Source organism: Sciurus carolinensis, chromosome X (genome assembly GCF_902686445.1).
Source record: "Sciurus carolinensis chromosome X, mSciCar1.2, whole genome shotgun sequence".
Lineage (NCBI taxonomy): Eukaryota > Metazoa > Chordata > Mammalia > Rodentia > Sciuridae > Sciurus > Sciurus carolinensis.
The window spans coordinates 21,195,683-21,205,178 of NC_062232.1; the positions used below are offsets into that span (position 1 = coordinate 21,195,683).

The 9,496-nt window shown below is 31.7% G+C and overlaps 1 non-coding gene across 1 annotated transcript; it reads right to left on the reverse strand.

Annotated features, from left to right (window-relative positions):
* Positions 1–570: 570 nt before the first annotated feature.
* On the reverse strand, positions 571–677 carry LOC124972805 (U6 spliceosomal RNA). The gene has a single exon (XR_007106579.1). It is a non-coding gene; the product is annotated as a U6 spliceosomal RNA (small nuclear RNA).
* Between the last annotated feature and the right edge of the window lie 8,819 nt (positions 678–9,496).

Sequence of the window (9,496 nt, forward strand, 5' to 3'; positions counted from 1 at the left end):
ATTAAGGTCTATATTATAACTACTGTATTGAAAAAACATGTTCCTTTGTACCCTGTTTTACATAAAATAATCATATAATGTATTTGTTGTACAAGTTATAGCTCTTAAGGAACAAATATAAAATGTTTGTTCCTTTCACTGTTCCTTTAAACTAGCTGTTGGGCTAATTACATTCCTCTGTAGGGTGAACTTTTAGGAAGATCCCATAATGCTGATGATCAAACCACATTTATTCATAAGAATTATTTCACTTTTGTAATTAAGTGTTCAGTTAATTATAAATATCAAAATTACATAACCTTACTCAATTAGGAGCAGGTACTCAATCCAGTCCTGCCTCACTTTTTTTGGTGGGGAGGGGAGAATTACTGGGGATTGAACTCAGGGGCACTCAACTACTGAGCTACTTCTCCAGTCTTTTTGTATTTTATTTAATGACAGGGTCTCACTGAGTTGCTTAGTGCCTTGCTAAGTTGCTGAGGCTGGCTTTGAACTCATGATCCTCCTGTCTCAGCCTCCCAAGTCACTGGCATTACAGGCATGTGCCACTGCGCCTGGCACTTTTTTTTTAAAAATATGAAATGTTTTACAAATTTGCATGTAATCTTTGCACAGGGGCCATGCTAATCTTCTCTGTATCATTCCAATTTTAGTATACCTGCTGCCAAAGAGAGCACCCTGCCTCACTTTTGGGGTATTATCTGGCTCTTCATCTTTATTATCTCTACTTTAAATTCCTTTTACTTTCCTCACACTTCTATGCACAATGGATGGACTATAAACCATGAAATTTTTTACATCAATATAATATTTTCTTGATGTTTAACCCAAGATATGACATATTCCTAACCTCAGTTATTATTTCACATAGTGCTCTTTCTTTTCTGTTTGTGACTATTGTTCAGAAATATTCCAACTAGAGCCATGGAAGTTAATTGCTCTTGATTTTCAAAATGTCTCCACTCTGGCTGGTAGCTTAGGACACTTCTCTCAGTTTTTATTCCAAAGCTGGGTCACATTCTAAAACCAGGCAATAACTTCAGAAAGAATCCAATAATTTTAGCAAGGAACCCAGGCATATTTCCTTACGTAAAATTTAAACAATCCATTTTAGTTTTTAAATAATTTTCTACTATTTAGTTTTACATTTGATGGATGAGCAATTTGACTTTCATGGCCTCCCTATCTATTTGTTTGAATATTTTTTCCAGATGCAAGTCTGTCACTTACCTCACTACAACCTAAATTCTGGGAGTCACAGGTTTTATTTTCCAAATGATTTAGTTAACATTTACCATATTCACCACAATTCCTTGTTTTTGAAGAAATAAATAATTTTTGACTCCTTGCTGAGAACATTTCTTTTCTCCTCAGAAGTATACACTATCTAGAGAGTGGTGTTTATCATTTATCATTCCTAACTTTTCTATTTCATCACATGTATATGAATCCACAATGTATTCTGAATTTTTGTGTTTTCAAGCTTCATAAAAGAGATGCAATATCATTTGTGTTTTTCTGAAATTTTATTTCTTCTCCTCAACTTTTTCTTTCCTTATTGGTATGCTGGGAATCAAATCCAGGGTCTCACACATAAACTAAGAAAATTAATTTAAAAAAATAGTATTAATAGCACATACACAATTCAGGATTTAACATTACAATCCTGACTCATGACTCATGAGTACTTATTCTTTTTAACCTCTGATGAATACTTTATTGATGAGATATATAATTTGCTTAGCTATTTTTCTACATGGGCAGTATATTGCATCTAATTTTTCATGGCAATGTTATATTACATAATCATGCAACTATTGCCTTATGTTTTCTGGTTTCTTTATAGTACACTTCTGTAAAATTCAGAGTTAATGTTAAAGTATAAACATTCTTTAATTATTGCAGCTTTTCAAATTACCTTTCTTTGTGTCTGTGTCATTTCACACAATCACGGAAGGATTTGAGGTCTTTTGATTTCCTGAATACTTAACTGATTGTTTTTGAACAGACTTTAAAAATTTCGGCAGTCCTTGGAATATTATGTTTTCTGCCATTCCTAAATCATTAGTAAATCATGTGTGTATGGGTATGTGTGTTCATGTATAATATTTGAGTTTTCTCTTCCCGTTCACTGGGTTATTTCTTTGTTTTTTTAATGAATGACTGACATTTCAAATACTAATCATTTGCTACTATTTTGTGTTACAAGGTGTAAGTTCAATTATTTGGTTTCTGTGACATGAGTGTTAGTTCCCAGAGATCTCAAATTGTTCTGAGTTCTGCTGAAATAAAAAAGCTACTTGCATAGGACTGACCTTGGCCAAGGCATAAACTACACTGCTAGTGCTTTGGTTAACTATGGATCTGAGGAGTTCTGTGGTGATTTGCATATCAGCATTATTCATTGATAGTGAGATGGATGATTTGTACCTAGTCTTGGTGAGAAAATTGGAGGGTTCTACCTTTGGGGTGGCTTATGCATCAGGAATATGCCTGTGTGACCATCAGGGCATAAGAATTCCTAACTAAGATTCCATATCAGGCTCCTTGGTTCAATGATCTTTGCAAAGTGATAACTGGTAAGAGAGATAATTGTGCTCCCAGTATAAGAGAAAAGATGCTTCTTGGTGTGGTCTTTGCAAAGGGAGGTCGAAGAGAACTTATTTTTGGCTTCTCCAGACCCTTGGCTGTGAGGAAGCCTTTGAATTTACATTGACTTATTGTAGCGTTTTAATGCAATGAACTGTGAACTTGTAAGCCTAATTGTAGTTGGTCTTATGAGTCTTCTTTAGCAATTGAAACCCATTTAATGTCATCCTTGGGAAAGTTTGTCATTTAACCCTATTTACAGTAGAGTTATTGATTTATATAATAAAAATATTGCAAATCGTATCATACATTGGATTGTGCTTATACTGGTAATACACCTATTTGCTATTTAAAACTAATGTTTCCTTGAAAATAATGACCCTCTTAGGATTTTCTAGAGAGTTCACAAAATATTAAATGGATTATCAGATTTTAAATGTTAGTAATTATTATAATTCAATACTTCCAACTGGATAAGTGTCCACTATCCAACTTTCCTTATAACAATATCATGAACTAACAGTTAGTAAACAAATGCTCATGGTGGGAAAAGTCCTCTCAGCTTAATAAAATATTCTGGTTTATAATAAGTATTCCATACAATGTTTTGTTTTGTAGTATATGGTTATAATGTTAAAGATTGCTTTCCATGTGGCAAGTGGAAAACAGTTAATTACATAAAATACTTTTGCAGGACATGTTAAACAACAATGTATAGGTGTTACATATACATATAAAGTTGTATAAAATTTGCAAATCGTTTAAGTTGTAATCAGATTGTTTGCATATTTGTGAGCATGTAGATAACATGTCTCCACATATGGAATATACTCATTTATAAATTCATATGTACCTAATGGTTTAATTAACTTCATTCAAAATGTTCTGGTATTGATAATAAAATTTTCAAATTTAAATATCCTTATTCATTCAGTTACTTATTACTTAATCTATTCATTTGATAACCAGTTGTTTTGAATGTGCTATGACCCAGTGGACCAAAGACTAAAGATTATGGAAAAATCAGATATGGACCATACCCTCAAAGAGATTATAAACTTATGTGAAGATGAGAAAAATATATGTCAGGAGGAAATAATGATAGATAACTAAAGTTATTCAGTGACAGGAGAGCTTGCTTCTAGCAGGAGAGACTAGGGAAAGCTTGATGAGTAAGTGACAATTTAAGCTGAAGTTTCACAGCTAAGAAGATTTGGAAATGTAGATTGAACAAGGGATCAATATTATATCAGTGAAATTATGAGTGTGGGGAAAGTGTAAGCTATGGATACTAAACAAAAATAATTCAATTTGATGACTTTGATTAAATAAGAGGGATGTATGGAACCTTGACTGGAAAAGTATAATGCAACCAGATCAAAGTGAACCTTATATGTATGTCCATAAAATATGGACTAAGTATTAGCATAGGAGCAGGTATTGATAGTCTTTAAACAGCAGAGTAAAATGTACCATCTCCTGTGTTTCAGAATTAGAAGGTCTTTATCCTGGAACTTCTGAGCACAATTCAGACAGAAAATATTCTATAGCTGTGCTGTTCAATACTGTAGTTTCCAGTCATGTGTAACTACTCAAATTTAAAGTTAATTGAATTTAAGTAAATTTCAGTGCCTCAATTGCACTAACTACATTTCAAGTATTCAATAATTACCCTAATAGCTACTGTTTTGAACAATACTGATAAAGAATATTTCCAACATTGCAGAAAGTCCATTGGATATCATTGCCTAGAGTAATAGATCTTATCTATCTTATCAATGGCTTTAGCCATAGATGTTGGAGAGAAGAAATTTACCAGATATTGCTGATGAATTTATGAAATTTAGTGGTAATATAACTGGAAAGAGACAGGCACTAGAAATGGGCTTTTGGAAAGAGTGTAGGATAGGATACTAACATTTACTTATTATCTCCATGTGTTTAGTAAATAAGATCTCATAAAAATATCCAGGTTAGAAACTTTGAGAATACAAAGAAAAGATTGGTTTTTATAATGACCATTAATATGTCAGGGATGTGAGAGGAGTCAAAAAATTAGATATAGAAAAAAGCACTGGATAAAGAAATGGGGAAATATGAGAAAAACACAATAAGCATGACAGAATATAAGGAAGGAAATTATTTAATGGACTGCATTCTTTATCAAACGTCATTTTGATAAATGCTAGCGTATTCTTACCATAATAATAAAATGGCTCAGGACAACATTTTTTATAATACAACATGACTTAAAATCTCCTTTAATATATTATAACAACAAAATTCTCTTAAATTTAATGTCATGTTCATAAGTTTAGATGGTTTGCCTTCTATAACATTGTTTAATAATATTGATGTTTGCACAATTGTCAACAAATGAATGACAACTCAGTTCTTTCAGGCACTCTATCTTGCTTTCCTCACTGTCCATTTGAATGTTTTCATACATACTTTTAAGCCTATTGAAGTAATTACTGAAAGAATTAAATTTATACATAAGATTTATCTTAACTTCATCTCTGTTTAAAAAGGTCAGCAAAATGATTTTCCATTTATCTTTAGAAAGAAGAACCAAAGGTGGTATTTAGCATTTAAAAAGTGCCCCTGGATTTCCAAAGCTTTCTGAAATTATATAACATATATTCTAAATGTGCTGGTCATCAAATTGTTTAGTCTACTGTACAATAGAATGGACTCGCCTGAAAATTCCATTAAGAAATACCTCTAGAAAGTATTTGACCTTGGTACATTAGATTGAAAATATGCTGACAGGCTTCAATGGCCTAGGAATAAGCACTTTAAAACAACAAGTGAAATTATAATTATTTTTGGTCTATGCATTGCTTCTATGTTTATCATTTAAAAAAAATAGAAGAAAGTACAATAAATTAAAATACTCATTATGTGTGATTTATGACTATTCCAATGAAAAGCATACTTGATTAAACTTTATCTTGAATATTATTTTGGTCTGGTGATACAAGAGCAATTTTTGAAGAATTGGTTATAGTATATCATTCCTGCTCTCTAATTATATTGAAAACTTAAATTTTAGTATATTTTATTTAGTATTTTAAATGGTTCTTTAAATTAAGGAAAATAGTTATTTAATTTTTAAAAAACTAAAAGCCATTTCAGAAGTATTATATTAATCAAATAATGCATATGTACTTACATATATGCAGACATATATGTATATATACATGTATATAATCTAAATGCTTTTTAGATTTAAAAAATACAGTTGTTATTCTGTATCTGCAGATGTTGCAAGTGCAGTTTCTGCCTCCAGATTCAATTTATTGTAGATCACAAATACATGAAAAAATATTTTATCTGTACTGAACACATACATATTTTCTTTACTTGTTTTCATCCCCTAAGCAATAGAGATAATGATTTATATAGCATTTACATTGCACTTGGAATTATAAATAATCAGAAGATTATTTAAAGTATACAGAACAATGTGTGTAGGTTCTACACAAAGTATACAATTTTTATAAGTACTTGAACGTCCACAGATTTTGGTATCTGCAGGAGGACCCTGAAACCAATCTCTAGTGAATACTGAAGGATGAATGCTCTAAATACTCCAAAATATTGAAAGGAAACATACATAAATTATAGGGGTTAACTGACTAATATTTGCTTTATTTTTCTCATATTATTTGCCTACTTGAAATTGTTTAAGTGAATTATGTTAAACTTTTAAAATAAATAATATGCTCGTTTTAACTATAGTAAGCACTTTCTCTTATTTGTACTCTTATTACATGGAATGAGGATCTTGTTTGAATTGCTAAAGTAGTGTTTGTGAAAGGAATTCTTAGTAGAAATCACTCTGAAATATCACTGTTTTCAAGTTCAGAGAGGAGAAATTATCATTTAACCTGGAAAAAAATTAATAGAATTTGCCACTTGAATCTGAACAAAGAATTTATTTTTATTTTCTGAATCTTTACAGCAAAGCCAGAGGAGCTTCCCAATTTTCCCACTGGTCTTTGATACAGAGCTAGGAATAAGAAAGTAGAGATAAGTTAATGATCAGTACTAACTCATCTAAGTGAAATTGCATATTATGACCCTAAAAAGGTGCCGTATTTGTATTAGAATTCTTTTCTTAGAATCTTAGGAATGAGAGGGTGAAAATCATGTGAATATCTTTATTCATTTGTTCACCAAGAAATTCCTAAGTACCTATTATGTATGAGGTACTCCTCTCATCTTTGGAGGTTCGGAAATAACAACTGATACTTAAATTGTAATAGGGCTGTGGAGAAAATAAATGAGTAAAGCATATTTCATGAATTGATAAGTATGCAGAATGAAAAAGGCAAGGGAGATGGATAGGGCTTTTCAAGAGGTGGAATAAGGATTCTAATATTATTAAGTTGATGAAATAAGGTGTCACTGAGAAGGTATTATTTAATTTAAAACTTGGAAGAGAAGAGGGCGAGAACCATGTGAATATCTTTAGAAGAACATTCCAGGCAATTACAAAGGAGGTGAAGGTTGGCATTTGGAGATATGTGAGCACTAAGAACACATTTGATTAACTTAACCTTTTATCATAGGATAAGATTTCTTCACTCTGACACTGTGGACATATTGGGTCAAAGAATTCTTTGTTATGGGGGTGGTCCTGTGTATTAAAGGATGTTAGCATCCTGGATACCAGTAGCATTCTAGATACCAGTAGCATTCTGCAGCTAGCTAGGACAAATAAAAATGTCTTCAGACATTGTCAAATATTTCCTAGGGAACAAAATTGTCCCAATTAAGAATTACTAACTTGGAGACGAGGTAACTAAAAATGCACAAATATTACTTTTCTTCTATTTTATAGCCATCATCTACATGCCTTATAAAGTGAAGAATAAAATTTTCGATTCTATTCTTTGGTTCATTACATAACAGTTTAGAGTTAGGTCAAATGAGAAGAACTTCACTACAGTTGCTTTTCTGGCCCCAACACGATATTTATTTTTGTAGTCATTTTTCTTGTGCTCTGCTGCATATATTTTCTCAAGCCAGGACCAGAATTCAGAGTCCACCAGTGCCCAGTATAATGTATTAGGCTGTTCCTCTTTAATATATATTTATTCATTCAGCAATATATGCTTTTGTAGTTCATGTAAGTAGTGGCATAAAATGTTCGAGCAAAGACAGAACTTTTCACTTGACCATGCAACCTTGTTACCCCTAACATCTTGGAAAACTAAGAGACAACACTGACAGGTAAACTAAATATGTAAACAGTAGTTCCTCTCATAAGAGATGATTCTTAAAACTCTAAATGACAGACTTCAATTATAGCAAGAGACTAACAGATGTTGACCTTTACAGAGAATATAGAAATTGTATCCTAGGTAAAATAATCACAAAAAAGATATGGCCTATATATGCCAACACAAAGAAGCATTCAGAGTTTGCATTAAAATCCTGATTTAATTTGAACTCATATAGACAAAAAGATACAGAACTTTTATAGTCTTATGTGAACACATCCATTTGGAAATCATTTAATATTCTTTTTAAATTATCTTACATCAAGAGGCAGAGCAAGATGGCAGCTAAGGTCCCCTGGGAATCTCACCCCATGAACACAGCAAGTTGTACATCAGTACATGTACCAAAATACCTTCACAACAGGTAAGGAAATCAGGTGAGAGAGCATAGAGCCTGATTTTAGTGTAACAAAATGAAAAGATGCTTTGATGTTTTAAGGAAACACAATGAGTTTGAAGAGGACACAGAGAAAAGTTTTCATATTTTAACAGATAAATGTAACAAAGGGGTAGAAACAAATTTTAAAAATCAAGCAGAATTTCTGGAGTTGAAAAATAACACTCAGTAAAATTAAAAATGCTGCAGAGGCCATGAACAGTAGGATACATGAAACAGAAGAATGCATTAGTGAGCTCAAGGAAAGGTATTTGAAAATTTACAGTTGGAGGAGAAAAAAGAAACAATATTTGGGTTATTGGAGTTCAAGAAGGGCTTGAGAATGTCAAAGGAACAGAAAAATATAATAACAGAAGAATTCCCAAACCTACAGAAAGATATGGATATCCAGTTAGAGAAAGGTTAAAGGTCACCACTCAGATTTAACTCAACCACGTCTACCACAAGATATCTTATAATAAAGTTCTCAAAGTTGAAAGATGAGGACCATATTCTCAAGATGAGAATGAAACAACATGTAGGGCTGCCCCAGCTTGAATGACAGATTTCTCATCAGAAACATTACAGGCCATGAGAGAGTATCATTAAGATTTTACAGCACAGAAGGGAAAAAATGTCAACTGAGAATACTGTACCCAATGAAGCTATCCTTTAGAAATGAAGGAGGGATAAGGACATTCCCAGAAAAGCAAAAGCTAAGAGAATATATCTTTACTAGGCCTGTTCTGCAAGAAATGCAAAAGGAAGTTCTTACTGAAATAAAGATGTTAATGAGTAAGAAAATGTGGAAAGTTATAAAATTCACTAGTAAGTATAAAAACAAACTCAGTATACAATAATATTGTAAGTGTGGTGTATAAATCATTCATATCTTTAGTATGAAGACAAAAATACCCAAACACTTGAAAATAATAGCTACATTGACATGTTCAGCAATAGAAAAAAAAGAAAAGCATAGAATGGGGTATCAAAAGTCCAAAAGGTCTGCAGTAATGGAGAGTTTTTTTATTAGTATATTTTCCTTATTCTTTTTATTGTTTCCTATTATTGTTTTTGTGATCACGTTAAATTGCTATCAATTCAAACTAGCATTTTATAATTAAAAGATGTGTATTGTAAATCTTATGGAAATCACAAAGTAAAAATACATAATAGATAAACCAAAAATCCTAAGCAAGGAATCAAGACACAATAAAATAGTAATTAATTTAATCACAAG